This window comes from Rattus norvegicus, chromosome 2 (assembly GCF_021556685.1).
Source record: "Rattus norvegicus strain SHRSP/BbbUtx chromosome 2, alternate assembly SHRSP_T2T, whole genome shotgun sequence".
In the NCBI taxonomy this organism is placed as follows: Eukaryota; Metazoa; Chordata; class Mammalia; order Rodentia; family Muridae; genus Rattus; species Rattus norvegicus.
Genome location: NC_141535.1, coordinates 183,771,369 through 183,790,416, shown reverse-complemented (window position 1 = coordinate 183,790,416; position 19,048 = coordinate 183,771,369).

Here is a 19,048-nt window from a genome sequence, read left to right as displayed (position 1 = left end):
TGTTTCATTGCTGTGAAGAGATATCATGACCAAAGCAATTCTCACGAGAGTAAACATTAAGCTGTGGCCAGCTTTCCCTTTGGGAGGTTCAGTCCACTATCATCATAGTGGGGAGAATGTCATCATACAGGCAGGCTTGGTGCTGGAAGAACCAACAACAATAAACCTTGATCAAAAGGTGATTCTAACCTAGAGCCTCATAGCCCAAGCTGCTCACTGCTGCTGCTTGCCGGGACTGGAACATGCTGCCTTTGTCTATTACTACATCTTTCACTGCCTAGGTTTGGCTATCTTAGAACTTGTTCTATAAACTGATCTTAGACTCAGAGATCTGCATGCCTCTGTTTCCTGAATACTGTGATTAAAGCCCTGTACTACTAGGCCTAGACCTAATTGTCTCTTCATATTTTTACAATATCTTTTTAAGTTTTTGATTGTAGTTGATTCCAGATACAGTCAAGTTCACAACTGAGAGCAGCCATCACTGCTGTCAGGCAGGAACTTTTCTTTGGACCCAATAGTTTTGGTCCCTGGCAGTTTCAGTTTTCTGTGTACAGGGAGATAACACTTAGGAATGGGCGTAGGTTAGGAGTCTTAAGCAGTTCACAGGAGGGAGGAGATTCAACTAGAATCTGCTTATTTTGTCTCCTTGGAATTGGGGGAGACAGTGAAAAGAGGTCTTCCAGAAGGTTTGCTGTAGAATTGGGGATTAGACTTGTAGTTGCAGATGTATAAGAACTGAAGGAGAGGGGAAGATCTACAAGCAGCTGCCATGTTTCCCTTTAAGGATTGTTCAGCGAGTTATCAATGAGTACATGCTGGAGTTGGGGACTAGAATACAGCAAGGAGTTGTGTGGAGGAGCTTAAAAAGGAATTTTCTCTGGGATTCACAGGAGGTGTAGGAAGGCAGAAAAGAAAACTGGTGTAATGATATAGCTTTATAGATGAGACTAAGGAATTGAAGTTAGCGTGGAGAAGGATATGATGAGGTTCTTCAGTGTCCAACCTATTTCACTGCCCTGTTCTTTTGCTCTATTCTTATTTAATGTTTGCTGGGGTTGGAGGGTGAGATAATGGGCTGAGATGGGGAAAGGAAGATTGGGGAAAATGTTCTTCTTGATCCACTGGGGTTGGTGGTTTACAGGAAAGAAAAAGCACAGCATATTTCCTGCTATTGACCTGAGAATGGAATGGGGAAATTGTAAGTGGGTGAGCAAAGAGTTGAGGAAATGGGTGTAGGCCTCTGTTTCCATGGAAAGTGTGCCATTTGTGTTAGCAGGGTGCATACCTTGCTTGGAAGCTGGGACAGAGTAAAGAGTGGGAGGAGGAAAGTTAGAAGGGGAAGACCTGTGGGATATACAGGATATGAGAAAATGGGAAGTGAAGACACCCACAGTTGGTGTACTATAGGTGGGGTTGAGAGTGTGGGATTTGGTCTATGGGAAATGAAGTGAGAGATTTAGAGACAGTTCCCCTTGTTTGCTCACAGCCTGGCCTCAAGTCATGTTTTCTCAACCTGTGGATATCCATACTCTTTGGTCCATGACACTTTCATAAACGTTGAATATTAGAAACCCTGTATATCAGCTATTTACAGTGTGATCATAACAGTAGCAAATATTACAGTTATGAAGTAGTCAAAGTGAATTTAATGGTTCTGATTGACCGCAACATGAAGAAATGTATTAAAAGCTCACACCATTAGGAAGTTTGCCATCCATTGGCTTAAGGAGTGTGAATCCATAACAAATCAGTCTCTTCATTTTCAAATCAGATAAAAGATTTTTACATATATTGACCCAAAAACACTCCTTTCCCAAAAGAAGTAGACTCCCTCCACTTTCTATTATATGTAGAGGAGTTCATTCTGTACATTCTCTACAGGACCCTGACTAAAACAATATTCTTGAAATCAGAATGTATAACATTTCTGAAGCTCATCCATAGTTTGATGCCATAAGTGTTGTGTTTTATGAAAAGAGAGCCAGAATATGATTGTTAGAAACAGGTATGGAATGAGTGGGATGGGTACCCTGGCAGGTCCATTCTAAGGTATTTCTTTCCCCTGTGTACCAGCCATTATATAGAATTGAGTTTATTGGAAGTTTGTATATAATATGTAGATAGATACATTAGACAAATATATATATATATATATATATATATATATATAGTTAAGGATAGAATCAAGTTATTTTAGAGCAAAGGAAGCGAGATTGAATAGGAAAGAGAAGGGAGTAGAGGCAGAAAAAGACAGAGAGAGAAGATGCAAGAAAAAAAGAATCAGAGAAGCTGGCCAAGAACACATGTAGAAAGCATGGGGGTGTGGGGAGGAATGAGAGAGAAGAAGAAAGGGGTGATAGACTCAAGAGTGTAAGAGTAAGAGAAAATAGAAGCAAGAAGGTGGCAAACAGCCTCTTTTATAGTGAGTCAGGCCTATCAGGCTTTTGCCAGGTAAGTGTTGGGTAGAACTTCAAACAAATGCTAACATTCTTTCATCTTAGATTAATTTAAAATAAAAGAAAATATTGAAGAGAGATGGATGGTGGAGCAGGAATAGAGTCATCATAATCTTAACCTGCTTCCTGCTGACTTTGGGTTGTTGTGTCTTTGGGAAACAAAAGAAAATATAGATGGGGATGTTGATACAGTCTTAGAAGAGTTTGCTGATTCCTTGCTTTCAAGAGCCTGTGGAACCATCTATAGGTAGAAGGAGCAGGTTCAGTTGAAGCATCTGTGTCTGTGAGAGTAGAATGGATCATGCAGGCTGCTTCTCTGGAACGGTCATGAATGTTGATTTTGAGTTACTCCTGGACATGACAAGATACTAAAACATTCATTCTCTCTCTCTCTCTCTCTCTCTCTCTCTCTCTCTCTCTCTCTCTCTCTCTGTTTACCTGTGTGTTTCTCTGTGTTTATCTCTGTGTGTGTATTTGTGTGTGTATGTGTGTGTGTGTGTGTGTGTGTGTGTGTGTGTGTGCTAGTAGAACTAGTAAATTATTCATAGTAGAGAATAAAGTTAAGTGCTTTGGGAGAAAAGAATTGTTTTAGGTGTACATATGAAACCTTTAGGTATTGGCGGTTGGGGTGAGGGGAGTTTCAATCCCAGGGAATAGAAGAGGAATCACACCCTCTAGAATAAGTCACAAGTGGGAACTTAGGCCATTGATTAACAGGTTACTTATCCAGGTGGAATCTGTTTGGTCCATGGGAGGTAGGCCTGATTGTGTTTCTTGGGGCTTATCAGTTTATAAAAGAGATTCATTTGTTAACAGAGTGAACAGTCTTTAAGGTGAGCTAAGGGAAGACAAAAACTTTCCTGGAACAGAAGGTGAGGGAAGGACTTTTACTTCAGTCTAGGAGACTGAATATATATATATATTTAGTATAATGAGAAACATTTTGAAGTAATTATTGAAAAGACAAAGAAAACTGGATAATTTAACAACCTTGTGAATATGAAAATTGAACAAACAGTTTGGAATGAGAAACATCTTCAGTCTATAGTTAAAAGGTAACGAAAGGTAACTTATATTTGTAACTATGACAGCTAGATAGTAGAGATTTAGCACAAGAAACATTTTAAGTCTTTAGTTTAAGGGCAATCTAAGGAAACTTAAAATATGACCTTGTGATAATAAAAGTTGGATCATATAGTGGAATGTTTTATTAGGATTAGGCTAATTTATAAGAACTCTAACAGTTCATATTAGGACAGTGCCCTAACTAGCAGAGAATATATGGAACTCTTAGTCATGGGGAGCTGAGTTTAGCAAAGAAAGTAACAGAAGGTTATATATGTGAAAGGTTACATTTGAACTTGTGTATCATCTATCCTGAAGCCTGTGAGTAAGGCAAACCTGTCTGTCTTTGCTAAGAGATCTGGTAGTCATAACTAGTTCACAAATTGATTACTGAGATAATAAGGTGGTAGATTACCTTGAGGTAAGGAGCTAGAGGTCTGTTTTCTGCATGTACTTAGCTTACCTACCAATGTAGTCCAAAATTGGGGAAAATAAATTATAATCAAAATGTTGTTAATTAAAATAACAGAGGTTGATCAATAGTCTACCACCCAGACACTTTTCCCAGGTGCCTGTGGTCTCCATTGCAACTTGGGCAGAATCAGTGTGTCCATTAGACCCAAAAGAGGAAAAGCTTTTTTCTGTAGGAACAATGGAAAAATGACTCACCTTGTCCTTGGAAATATGAGACAATTAAATCTCTTGTGTCCTCAGTTTAACAACAGTCTAGACTGAGCCTGGGCACTGGCAAGGCAAGGAGCACTCTTTCTCAGTGGTTATCACCCCACAATCTAGGCAGTCTTGTCACTGTGCCTATATGAAGGAGAGAGAGCAAAGAAATAAAGTAGCAAGTGATGGAGGTGGTGGGGGAGCCTACATAGAAATCTTTCTATTCTTCTGGATGGCTGTCGAGAAAATTGTAAAAGTTTTATTTTTTAAGTGCATTTAAACGATCATGTATACTTATTGTTTCACAGATTGTGGCCAAATTTACCTTGTGAATTTAGAAGCCTTTAAGAGTGAGGGCATTCTCAGTAGGAAGCTTACAAGTGGCTGCAAAAACATACACTTCTGGGTGAAATGACATTTATTAATCACGCCCACCAGCATGCTGAGGATAAATTAATAACTAGAAAAACAGAAGGTCAGATGGTCAAGTCGTCAAGCAATGAATTGGGGTCTGAGCTCAGGCCAGTGCCAGAGTGGGCAATGTGGTGAATGTTTCAATCGGGACTGGGGTTTGTAGCAGTGAGAAAAGGAAATGATGCAGAAGAGAGAGGAAAATTTCACTCAAGGGAAAATGTCCTAAAATTGGGATTCAGCATAAAGACTGTGAATGTTTCCATCAATAAGGACACCACAGTGTGGCTGCAAGCTCAACAGATCTTTCCTGTGACCAGAGAATGTTTACCCAGACCTGTCTGGAAGACAAAGCTTTACAATTTGCTGGTTTTCAGAAAGATAGGTTTAGAGAGCAACATGTTGATTAGATATGTTTGTTAGAGTTGGTGTACTGTGTGTGTGGGAGTGGTACCCTGACAGGCCCATGCTGAGGCATCTCTTCCCCATGAGGTACCAGGTATATGACAGACTTAGAATAGAGTTGTTTTACAGCATGGGAAGTGGAGTTGAATATAGAGGAGAATGGAGGGGGGAGAGAGAGAGAGAGAGAGAGAGAGAGAGAGAGAGAGAGAGAGAGAGAGAGAGAGAGATTCAAACTGATTTAACAGCTACAGTAGCCTGGATTGTTTTCTCTAAAACTAATATTGAAGTCTAGACAGAAAATTTTAGAGAGACACAAGTTTTCAACAAAATAGAAGGGGCAATTTAGGAGAAATTAAAATTTAAATCTAAAAAATATTGATAAGTGTAGGATAAAGAGTAAATAATTTTGAGTTTTTCTTTTCAGGTTTCTGTTTTACATTCAAAGTACCTCAAGCAGAATGTCAGGGGACCTGGATGTCAAGAATTGGTATGACACACACAGCAGTGATGAAAAATTCTGCTATAGGTGGTCCATTAGCAAATTCTCTTTTCTTGTTGAGGGAATGGAATAATATATTACAAGCCCAATGTTCTCATCAGCTGCCAATAACGAAGTGATGTGGTGTTTGAAAATATACTCAAACAGGTTTGATGAAGAAAGCAAAGGTTACCTATCACTTTAACTGATGTTGCTCAGCTGTGAAAAGAGACCAGTTTGGGCAAAGATTGATTTTGTATCTTAAATGCCAATGGGGAAAAATGCAATAATGCAAAGAACACAGGTGTCTACCATTTGCTGCCACACCAAGGCTATGGATAAAAAAGTCCATCCTTTGAGATTTCCTCTTTGTCTCAAACCCATTTGCTATGACTGGATGACAAACCACCCTCCTCTGCAATGTGAGTGCAGTCCAAGGCTCCTTTTGTATGTCTGGAGAGAACACAAGACCTTTGCTCAAGGTTCCAAGATACATATCGGCAGATAATGTTGAAGAGCTGTGAGAGAATTCGCTCTTTACAGACTGCTGTCTGGTGGTAACTGGCTATGAATACACGGCTCAAAATGCCATCCCAGCAGCTCACTATCCAATTTTCAGAGTCATGCTTGAACAGGAAATACAAGAGAGCCTAAAGAACTGAGATGAGACTATGACCTGGATCCCCAAATCTCCAAGGAGATAATGAGTTTCATTTACTCTGGGAAAGCACCACACATCCACAGCCACTCCATGGCTACTGGTGTGCTGGCAGTTGCTCTCAAGTATGGCCTAGGAAACTTGAAGGCCACATATGAGGATGCACTCTAGAGGATGCTCTCTGAGGAGAATGATGCACATACTCTCATCCTGGCTGACCTCCACAGGAAAGAGCAGCTAAAGACATTACAGTTCATAATTCTGAGGTCTCTGAGACCTCAGGATAGAAGTTAATAATGGAGTCACATCCCCACTTGGTGTCTCAAGTATTCCACTGTCTGTCTTCTACAAAGAGTGTTTCCTGGGCCCTCCACCTGAAATGTCTTAAGTGTTCTTTAAGAGCAGGTCAGCTATGACCTACATCTGTGTTCCAAAAGCAACAACCAGTATTGGTCCTATTAACTCCTGGTTACACAATTGTACTGCTGTAGCATTTACATTGGACTTCAGGGGCAACAGGGTGGGTCAGGACAACTTACAACAGCTCTAAATATGTTGGAATGTTTGGTGGTGGAAGGGGCAGCACTAGAGTCTGGGACACTAACTGAAATCTACCCTGTTGATATTGTTGTTTGACTTATGTCTGCTGAATTGCAATCTGGGATTCAACTTAGGAACTAGCGTGAAGCACTGCCCAAAAAGGTTTCTTCAGAGAAACCTGTGTGTATTGGACTGAGCAGAACAGATATCCAGGGTCAAGAGCAGAGGAGAAATCAATAATGAATGTTTGGTCATAATAGAAGGGACAGGAAGAGAAGGCTTTCTTTATTAAAAACTGAGTTTGGTGGTTTGAATATGCATGGGCCATGGGAAGTGTCACTATTTGGAACTGTGGCCCCTTTGGAGGAAGTGTACTCTTGTAATTGGATGTGTGTCACTGTGCAGGCATGGCTTTGAGATAATGTATATGCTCAAGTTCTGACCAATGTCACACAATCTCTTCCTGACTCCCTTCATATCAAGATCCGCAGTTCCTCCTCCAACACCATTTCAGCTTGTACACTGTAATGCTTCTTGCCATAATGATAATGGAATGTACTTCTGAAACTCTGAGCTAGCTCCAATTAAATGTCCTTTTTAAAAGTTGTCTCGGTCATGGTGTCTCTTCACAGCAATGAAACCCTAACTGTAATATTTATTTTGTGGAACTAGAAAGAATACTAGACAATTTTTACTCTCTTGGAGAACACTTGTTAAGTGCCCAGCACACACACATATAGGTTCTCAGTCATCTGTAACTGGTGATTCAGAGCATGTAAGGCCTTCTGCTCTCCATGGATATGATGTTCTGAATATGCTTAGCCAAGGGAGTGGCTCTATTAAGAAGGGCGTCCTTCCACACATAACCCATAAAGGTCACACCTCCAAATAGTGCCACTCCCTGGGCCAAGCACATACAAACCATCACAGAAGGATAATCTTTGTCCTTAGTTGTCTTCCAAACATAAACCTACTAGGCTTTTTAAGGCATATTTCCTAAGCCATAGATACACAAATAATCCTGGCAAAATTCAATGGGTCACAAAACAATAATAAACAAAAACATCGTTAATGAATCTAAGAAAATGACTTGTGGAGAGGAAGGGCTGCTATCAGAAATGAAAGGGAGACAGGAGGGTAGGGGTAACAGTTAAAGAATTGACTTAATTTCATGAATTAAATTGTTCAAGAACAAATTTAATCAACAACACACGGAGAAATAAAATTATAAAAAAAAATAAGTGTGCCCTCATTGGAGGAAGGGTGGCCTTATTAGAGGAAGTATCTCATTGTGGGGGCTTTAATAGCACCATGCTACCTGGAGGCATCTCCTAGAAGCTTTCAGATAAATAAGTAGAACTCTCAGCTCCTTCTGTGCCATGCCTGCTTGGGGCTTGCCATGCTCCAGTCTTGATGATAATGGACTGAACTTCTGAATCTGTAAGCCATCCTCAATTAAATGTGGCCCTTTTAAGAGTTGCCTTAGTCACAGACTAAGCTCCAGCTGCATAAATAGCATAGTTTGGCCTTGTTGGGCACCAATGGGATGAGAAAGCCCTTGGTTCTGCCAAGGCTGGACCACCCCCCAGCTTAGGGGAATGTCAGGGTGGGGAGGTGTGAAGGAGTGGGTTGTGGGGTGGGGAACACCTTCATAGAAGAAGGGGAAGAGTGGATGAGATAGGGGATTTATGGATGGGAAACCAGGAAAGGGATATCGTTTGAAATGTAAATAAATATAAATCCAATTTTTAAAAATTTTTCCTTAGTCAGGGTGTCTGTTTACATCGTTAAAACCATAACTAAGACCATGCTCTCTGATACAAGTCCAGGGTATGGAGAATGTTCTACTGTCCATAATCTGGCCTGGGAGCCCACAAATCCACATGGAATTGGCATAAAAACAGACTTGTTGATCAAGGGAATCAAACTGAAGACCCAGCTGTAAACCCACATGAGTATCAATAATTGATTTTTGATTAAAAAAAGAGCAATAAGCGCTGAACAACAGACAACCCCTTTAACAAAGGGTACTGGTCAAACTAAATTGTTAGATGTAAAAAGTGCAAATAAGTCCATAGCTATTATCCCGCACAATCTCAACTCCAAAAGGATCAAAGACCTCAAAATAAAACCAGGTACTGAAACAAGAAAAGAAAGTGGGGAATATCTTTGAACAAGAAAAGAAAGTGTGGAATATCTTTGAACTCATTGGCACTGGATAAGACTTTCTGAACAGAACATTAGTAGTTTTACCACTAAGGTCAACAATTACTAAGTAGGACCTAATAAAACTGAAAACTTCTGTAAGGCAAAAGACACTGTCATTTGTACATAGCAGGAGTGTACAAAATGGGAAACGATTTGACTAATTGAACATCTGACTATGCCTGATAGTGAGGATGCAATTTTTTTTTTAAATCAAGAAACCTGATGATAGATTATTTCTTTGCTGGTGAAATGAGCCTATTCAAGTCAGAATAGAATATATTAAAGGCAGGTTTACTGGGGAGCTGCTCTCAGGCTGGCAAGTTCACTGGCCCCAATGCAGGAGGCCAGGGGAATTGTCATAGAAGAGGGGAGTAGAGAGAGAGAGAGAGAAAGGGCACATAGTCTAAAAGAAGTCAGGAGAGAAAGAGAAAGGAAGAGAGAGAGAGAGAGAGAGAGAGAGAGAGAGAGAGAGAGAGAAATGTGTGTGTTATAAAGGAAATAGCATCTGGGGGAAGGGCAACCTAAAAACTGGGCTGGAAAGTTCAAGGTTGGGGACAGAGTATGCCAGGTAGGAAATGAGGGATGCTGGAAGAACCTGGAGGCATGGTTTCTTTTGACATCTGAAACATGCATCTTAGTCCCTTCACCTAGAGTCTGAAACCAAACACTTGATATTTATACATATCTCCAAGGAACTCAATTAAAAATGAGTATAGGTATAAATAGAGAATTCAGAAATTTAAAATGGCTGAGATTCACTTAAAGAAGTGGAAATGCACCCAGATCCCGTGGGAGGGAGAGCTGGACCTTCGGAGGGGCGGGCACGCCTGGGAGACCAGAGGGGACTGCGCTCTGCACGCATCCGGGCGCCGGAGGAGGGCGCAGGACGCCATCTGGAGCCCTGGTGCACGGAGGCTCCGGGAGGGAGCGGCGCGGATCTTCCCGGTTGCTGCCGCCGTGGAGAGGCCTTGGGCAGTGCCCCGAGAGCAGGCTTGGGCCTTGGAACCACAGGTAGGACCAACTTTTCCCCTGTAGGAGACCTGCCTGGTGAACTCCAGACACAGGCCCACAGGAACAGCTGAAGACCTGTAGATAGGAAAAACTACATGCCTGAAAGCAGAACACTCTGTCCCCATAACTGGCTGAAAGAAAACAGAAAAACAGGTCTACAGCACTTCTGACACACAGGCTTATAGGACAGTCTAGCCACTGTCAGAAATAGCAGAACAAAGTAACACTAGAGATAATCTGATGGCGAGTGGCAAGCCCAGGAATCCAAGCAACAGAAACCAAGACTACATGGCATCATCGGAGCCCAATTCTCCCACCAAAATAAACATGGAATATCCAAACACACCAGAAAAGCAAGATCTAGTTTCAAAATCATATTTGATCATGATGCTGGAGGACTTCAAGAAAGACGTGAAGAACTCCCTTAGAGAACAAGTAGAAGCCTACAGAGAGGAATCGCAAAAAAGCCTGAAAGAATTCCAGGAAAACATAAATAAACAAGTAGAAACCCATAGAGAGGAGACACAAAAATCCCTGAAAGAATTCCAGGAAAACACAATCAAACAGTTGAAGGAATTAAAAATGGAAATAGAAGCAATCAAGAAAGAACACATGGAAACAACCCTGGATATAGAAAATCAAAAGAAGAGACAAGGAGTTGTAGATACAAGCTTCACCAACAGAATACAAGAGATGGCAGAGAGAATCTCGGGAACAGAAGATTCCATAGAAATCATTGACTCAACTGTCAAAGATAATGTAAAGCAGAAAAAGCTACTGGTCCAAAACATACAGGAAATCCAGGACTCAATGAGAAGATCAAACCTAAGGATAATAGGTATAGAAGAGAGTGAAGACTCCCAGCTCAAAGGACCAGTAAATATCTTCAACAAAATCATAGAAGAAAACTTCCCTAACCTAAAAAAAGAGATACCCATAGACATACAAGAAGCCTACAGAACTCCAAATAGATTGGACCAGAAAAGAAACACCTCCCGTCACATAATAGTCAAAACACCAAACGCACAAAATAAAGAAAGAATATTAAAAGCAGTAAGGGAAAAAGGTCAAGTAACATATAAAGGCAGACCTATCAGAATCACACCAGACTTTTCGCCAGAAACTATGAAGGCCAGAAGATCCTGGACAGATGTCATACAGAACCTAAGAGAACACAAATGCCAGCCCAGGTTACTGTATCCTGCAAAACTCTCAATTAACATAGATGGAGAAACCACGATATTCCATGACAAAACCAAATTTACACAATATCTTTCTACAAATCCAGCACTACAAAGGATAATAAAGGGTAAAGCCCAACATAAGGAGGCAAGCTATACCCTAGAAGAAGCAAGAAACTAATCATCTTGGCAACAAAACAAAGTGAAGAAAAGTACATAAGCATAACCTCACATCCAAATATGAATATAACAGGAAGCAATAATCACTATTCCTTAATATCTCTCAAAATCAATGGCCTCAACTCCCCAATAAAAAGACATAGATTAACAAACTGCATACGCAACAAGGACCCTGCATTCTGCTGCCTACAGGAAACACACCTCAGAGACAAAGACAGACACTACCTCAGAGTGAAAGGCTGGAAAACAACTTTCCAAGCAAATGGTCAGAAGAAGCAAGCTGGAGTAGCCATTCTAATATCAAATAAAATCAATTTTCAATTAAAAGTCATCAAAAAAGATAAGGAAGGACACTTCATATTCATCAAAGGAAAAATCCACCAAGATGAACTCTCAATCCTAAATATCTATGCCCCAAATACAAGGGCACCTACATACGTAAAAGAAACCTTACTAAAGCTCAAAACACACATTGCACCTCACACAATAATAGTGGGAGATTTCAACACCCCACTCTCATCAATGGACAGATCATGGAAACAGAAATTAAACAGAGATGTAGACAGACTAAGAGAAGTCATGAGCCAAATGGACTTAACAGACATTTATAGAACATTCTATCCTAAAGCAAAAGGATATCCCTTCTTCTCAGCTCCTCATGGTACTTTCTCCAAAATTGACCATATAGTTGGTCAAAAAACAGGCCTCAACAGGTACAGAAAGATAGAAATAATCCCATGCGTGCTAACGGACCACCACGGCCTAAAACTGGTCTTCAATAACAATAAGGGAAGAATGCCCACATATACGTGGAAATTGAACAATGCTCTACTCAATGATAACCTAGTCAAGGAAGAAATAAAGAAAGAAATTACAAACTTTTTAGAATTTAATTAAAATGAAGGTACAACATACCCAAACTTATGGGACACAATGAAAGCTGTGCTAAGAGGAAAACTCATAGCGCTGAGTGCCTGCAGAAAGAAACAGGAAAGAGCATATGTCAGCAGTTTGAAAGCACACCTAAAAGCTCTAGAGCAAAAAGAAGCAAATACACCCAGGAGGAGTAGAAGGCAGGAAATAATCAAACTCAAAGCTGAAATCAACCAAGTAGAAACAAAAAGGACCATAGAAAGAATCAACAGAACCAAAAGTTGGTTCTTTGAGAAAATCAACAAGATAGATAAACCCTTAGCCAGACTAACGAGAGGACCCAGAGAGTGTGTCCAAATTAACAAAATCAGAAATGAAAAGGGAGACATAACTACAGATTCAGAGGAAATTCAAAAAATCATCAGATTTTACTATAAAAACCTATATTCAACAAAACTTGAAAATCTACAGGAAATGGACAATTTCCTAGACAAATACCAGGTACCGAAGTTAAATCAGGAACAGATAAACCAGTTAAACAACCCCATAACTCCTAAGGAAATAGAAGCAGTCATAAAGGTCTCCCAACCAAAAAGAGCCCAGGTCCAGACGGGTTTAGTGCAGAATTCTATCAAACCTTCATAGAAGACCTCATACCAATATTATCCAAACTATTCCACAAAATTGAAACAGATGGATCACTCCCGAATTCCTTCTATGAAGCCACAATTACTCTTATACCTAAACCACACGAAGACCCAACAAAGAAAGAGAACTTCAGACCAATTTCCCTTATGAATATCGATGCAAAAATACTCAATAAAATTCTGGCAAACCGAATCCAAGAGCACATCAAAACAATCATCCACCATGATCAAGTAGGCTTCATCCCAGGCATGCAGGGATGGTTTAATATACGGAAAACCATCAACCTGATCCATTATATAAACAAACTGAAAGAACAAAACCACATGATCATTTCATTAGATGCTGAGAACGCATTTGACAAAATTCAACACCCCTTCATGATAAAAGTCCTGGAAAGAATAGGAATTCAAGACCCATATCTAAACATAGTAAAAGCCATATACAGCAAACCGGTTGCTAATATTAAACTAAATGGAGAGAAACTTGAAGCAATCCCACTAAAATCAGGCACCAGACAAGGCTGTCCACTCTCTCCCTACTTATTCAATATAGTTCTTGAAGTTCTAGCCAGAGCAATCAGACAACAAAAGGAGGTCATGGGGATACAGATCGGAAAAGAAGAAGTCAAAATATCACTATTTGCAGATGATATGATAGTTTATTTAAGTGATCCCAAAAGTTCCACCAGAGAACTACTAAAGCTGATAAACAACTTCAGCAAAATGGCTGGGTATAAAATTAACTCAAATAAATCAGTAGCCTTCCTCTACACAAAAGAGAAACAAGCCGAGAAAGAAATTAGGGAAACGACACCCTTCATAATAGACCCAAATAATATAAAGTACCTCGGTGTGACTTTAACCAATGAAGTAAAAGATCTGTACAATAAGAACTTCAAGACACTGAAGAAAGAAATTGAAGAAGACCTCAGAAGATGGAAAGATCTCCCATGCTCATGGATTGGCAGGATTAATATAGTAAAAATGGCCATTTTACCAAAAGCGATCTACAGATTCAATGCAATCCCCATCAAAATACCAATCCAATTCTTCAAAGAGGTAGACAGAACAATTTGCAAATTCATCTGGAATAACAAAAAACCCAGGATAGCTAAAACTATCCTCAACAATAAAAGGACTTCAGGGGGAATCACTATCCCTGAACTCAAGCAGTATTACAGAGCAATAGTGATAAAAACTGCATGGTATTGGTACAGAGACAGACAGGTAGACCAATGGAATAGAATTGAAGACCCAGAAATGAACCCACATACCTATGGTCACTTGATTTTTGACAAAGGAGCCAAAACCATCCAATGGAAAAAAAGATAGCATTTTCAGCAAATGGTGCTGGATCAACTGGAGGTCAACATGTAGAAGAATGCAGATTGATCCATGCTTATCACCCTGTACAAAGTTTAAGTCCAAGTGGATCAAGGACCTCCACATCAAACCTGATACACTCAAACTAATAGAAGAAAAACTAGGGAAGCATCTGGAACACATGGGCACTGGAAAAAATTTCCTGAACAAAACACCAATGGCTTATGCTCTAAGATGAAGAATCGACAAATGGGATCTCATAAAACTGCAAAGTTTCTGTAAGGCAAAGGACACTGTGGTTAGGTCAAATCGCCAACCAACAGATTGGGAAAAGATCTTTACCAATCCTACAACAGATAGAGGCCTTATATCCAAAATATACAAAGAAGTCAAGAAGTTAGACCGCAGGGAGACAAATAACCCTATTAAAAAATGGGGTTCAGAGCTAAACAAAGAATTCACAGCTGAGGAATGCCGAATGGCTGAGAAACACCTAAAGAAATGTTCAACATCTTTAGTCATAAGGGAAATGCAAATCAAAACAACCCTGAGATTTCACCTCACACCAGTGCGATTGGCTAAGATCAAAAACTCAGGTGACAGCAGATGCTGGCAGGGATATGGAGAGAGAGGAACACTCCTCCATTGTTGGTGGGATTGCAGACTGGTAAAACCATTCTGGAAATCAGTCTGGAGGTTCCTCAGAAAATTGGACATTGAACTGCCTGAGGATCCAGCTATACCTCTCTTGGGCATATACCCAAAAGATGCCTCAACATATAAAAGAGACACGTGCTCCACTATGTTCATCGCAGCCTTATTTATAATAGCCAGAAACTGGAAAGAACCCAGATGCCCTTCAACAGAGGAATGGATACAGAAAATGTGGTACATCTACACAATGGAATATTACTCAGCTATCAAAAACAACGACTTTATGAAATTCGTAGGCAAATGGTTGGAACTGGAAAACATCATCCTGAGTGAGCTAACCCAATCACAGAAAGACATACATGGTATGCACTCATTGATAAGTGGCTTTTAGCCCAAATCTTGAATTACCCTAGATCCCTAGAACAAACGAAACTCAAGACGGATGATCAAAATGTGAATGCTTCACTCCTTCTTTAAATGAGGAAAAAGAATACCCTTGGCAGGGAAGGGAGAGGCAAAGATTAAAACAGAGACTGAAGGAACACCCATTCAGAGCCTGCCCCACATGTGGCCCATACATATACAGCCACCCAATTAGACAAGATGGATGAAGCAAAGAAGTGCAGACCGACAGGAGCCGGAGGTAGATCGCTCCTGAGAGACACAGCCAGAATACAGCAAATATAGAGGCGAATGCCAGCAGCAAACCACTGAACTGAGAATAGGTCCCCTATTGAAGGAATCAGAGAAAGAACTGGAAGAGCTTGAAGGGGCTCGAGACCCTAAAAATACAACAATGCCAAGCAACCAGAGCTTCCAGGGACTAAGCCACTACCTAAAGACTATACATGGACTGACCCTGGACTCTGACCCCATAGGTAGCAATGAATATCCTAGTAAGAGCACCAGTGGAAGGGGAAGCCCTGGGTCCTGCTAAGATTGAACCCCCAGTGAACTAGTCTATGGGGGGAGCGCGGCAATGGGGGGAAAGTTGGGAGGGGAACACCCATAAGGAAGGGGATGGGGGAGGGGGATGTTTGCCCGGAAACCGGGAAAGGGAATAACACTCGAAATGTATATAAGAAATACTCAAGTTAATAAAAAAAAAAACGGCTTTATGAAATTCATAGGCAAATGGTTGGAACTGGAAAATATCATCCTGAGTGAGCTAACCCAATCACAGAAAGACATACATGGTATGCACTCACTGATAAGTGTCTACTAGCCCAAATACTTGAATTACCGTAGATGCCTAGAACAAATGAAACTCAAGACGGATAATCAAAATGTGAATGCTTCACTCCTTCTCTAAAAGGGGAACAAGAATACCCTTGGCAGGGAAGAGAGAGGCAAAGATTGAAACAGAGACTGAAGGAACACCCATTCAGAGCCTGCCCCACATTTGGCCCATACATATACAGCCACCCAATTAGACAAGATGGATGAAGCAAAGAAGTGCAGACCGACAGGAGCCGAATGTAGATCGCTCCTGAGAGACACAGCCAGAATACAGCAAATACAGAGGCGAATGCCAGCAGCAAACCACTGAACTGAGAACAGGACCCCCGTTGAAGGAATCAGAGAAAGAACTGGAAGAGCTTGAAGGGGGTCGTGACCCCATATGTACAACAATGCCAAGCAACCAGAGCTTCCAGTGACTAAGCCACTACCTAAACACTATACATGGACTGACCCTGGACTCTGACCTCATAGGTAGCAATGAGTATGCTAGTAAGAGCACCAGTGGAAGGGGAAGCCCTGGGTCCTGCTAAGATTGAACCCCCAGTGAACTAGACTGTTGGGGGGAGGGCGGCAATGGGGGGAGGGTTGGGAGGGGAACACCCACAAGGAAGGGGATGGGGGAGGGGGATGTTTGCCCGGAAACCAAAGAATTATTATTAAGTATTAAATAAATTAAAAAAAAAAGAAGTGGAAATGCAAATCAAAACTACTTTGAGTTTTTATCTTATATCTGTTAGAATGGCCATGGTCAGTAAGATAAAGGACAAGCCATGCTGGCAAGAATGTGTACCCAGGAGATCAGTCCTCCATTGCTAGTAGGAATGCAAACTTTTACAGCCACTATGTAATTCTTATGGTGAATTCTCAGAAAGATAGGAATCAATTTACCTCAAGATCCACCAACACTAATGTTGGTCATATGCCCAAAGGATGCTTCATTCTACCACAGAGACACATAGTCAAATATATTTATTGCTCCTCTACTCATAATAGCCAAAAAATGGCAAATGAACATAACATCCTTCAACAGCCAAATGTATATTTTTTAACATGTGGTGCATTTACACAATGGAATAGTACTCAGGTGTTTTTAAACAGAACTGAAAGGCTGTGCTATCAGGAGTTGCAGAAGGCCCATGTGTAAAAATCCCTGGACTAACAATCTTCACTGTCATGCAGGCCTAGATCCACTACTTTGAGTTAATCCACCCCAACATCTACTTCATTTGTGAGCTGATGAAGTGCAAAGAAGAGCCAGTCCTGCAAAACTGGATGTCTCTACTAACTAGGGCTTGTCCTATACCTGTCTGTTGCTCCTTACTACAGAAAAGCTGCAGCTTCACTTAGCATTTTTTATCCTGAAGGGAGACAGAGCACAGGGCACTGGTGCTTTGTTCAGGCAACAAGCACATACCATGAGCCTAGTGAATTCCCCACTCCCGTGAGCCTCAGGTGGGCAGAGAGGTGTACAGCACTTGCAGCTGACATAGAACCTGCCCCCCAAAATGCCTGGCTTGCCACAGGATCTCCCTGAGACCGGGCAACAGCAGACTATCTGAGAAGAGTCTCAGCAATGGTTCAATACTTTGGATGTTTCAGAAAACTTGAACAAGACCAACAACTCATTGCAATGATTATTTGTATATAAAGAACTTTGAGATTGGTAGAGATATATACATACTCTGTGGCACAGTGCCCCTCTGACAAATGAATATGGGATGGAGAGGTGGGAAAGATGGAGGAACAGAGCAGTAAGTACATGGTGAAGAGAGGCAGAACTGGAGATGGGATGGCAGTGATAGTTGTGAGAGAAGGCTTTCAGTGGTAGTGGTTGGGATAAGTCATTGCTGAATAGGGCCATCAGGGTGGTGTATAGCAGCTTGGAGGTTGTGCAGACTCAGTCCCCAAACGGGCTGCTTAGCTGCAGAATCACCCGGAATTTGAGCAATGACAGGATGTCCAATAAGAATCACATTTCTTTTTCTGAATTGGACCTCCTCAAACACCATTATGCTCTCTGTGATGCCATTGGAACCTGTGCCTGTATACGTGTTCTGCTGTTATAGGCCATGTCAAAGTTGGATGTTCTTGCAGATGTCCATGGTCTTAGATGTCATTGGAAGTCATCTAAATGTACAAGGACCACTTGGCTGTAGGAAATCTGGTGGATGTCTGTGGTAGTTTGAAAACGCTTGGACCATGTAAAATGGCACCATAAGGAGGTGTGGACTTGTTGTAGGAAGTGTGTCATGGGTAGGTAGCCTTTGACGGAGTCTTTTTGGCATTGAAGTGTTGGAGATTTGTCACAACACCTACTGCTCAAGCTCTGACCAGTCAGGAAAAGAGCCATGGTTGTCTGCAGAACTGAATCTCATCCTGACAAGGTTTGTATCAAGATATAGAATTCTCATCTCTTAAATTTGTCCTCCAATGTTTAATTTGGTTTGCTCTGGTGAAAGTCAGGATTAACAAAGAGTATCCCTGTGTGTGTGGTTTCTTGTTTCAAAATCTCAAGCCAGGCTCAGTGTCTGTCTCTCTTCCTGATGCCTGTTCTGGATGTGGAATGGTCAGCTACATCTCCAGTACTTTGTCTGCTTTCTTGCCATCCTTCTTCCTGCCTTGATACAAATGTGTTGCTGTAATAATAAATTAATGTGTTTCTTTTACCCTGCACTAGATACCACAGAGTAGTGCCCCAAGATATCTGATAGATATCTTCATCTCAGTCAGCAAATCTTCTCACCTGTTTTGCTCTATCTCATATCACATTGCTAATGGCTACTTTTTGAGCCTGGCAACAATCTGTCTTCTAATCTAGTTCCCAAGGCATGTTATCACCATGCCAGACAAACATATCGCAATTCCCTGGCAGCCCAGTGTCTCCAGCAACCACATAATCTCTTAAATTTAATTAAATCAGCACATGACAGAACATACAACACAATAACCTCTGATCCAGTTGATAATATGTAACTGCCCACCTAGACATACAAAGCGCTGTACACAAGCATTTCTTAAGCATATTCATAAAAACTTGTGAATAT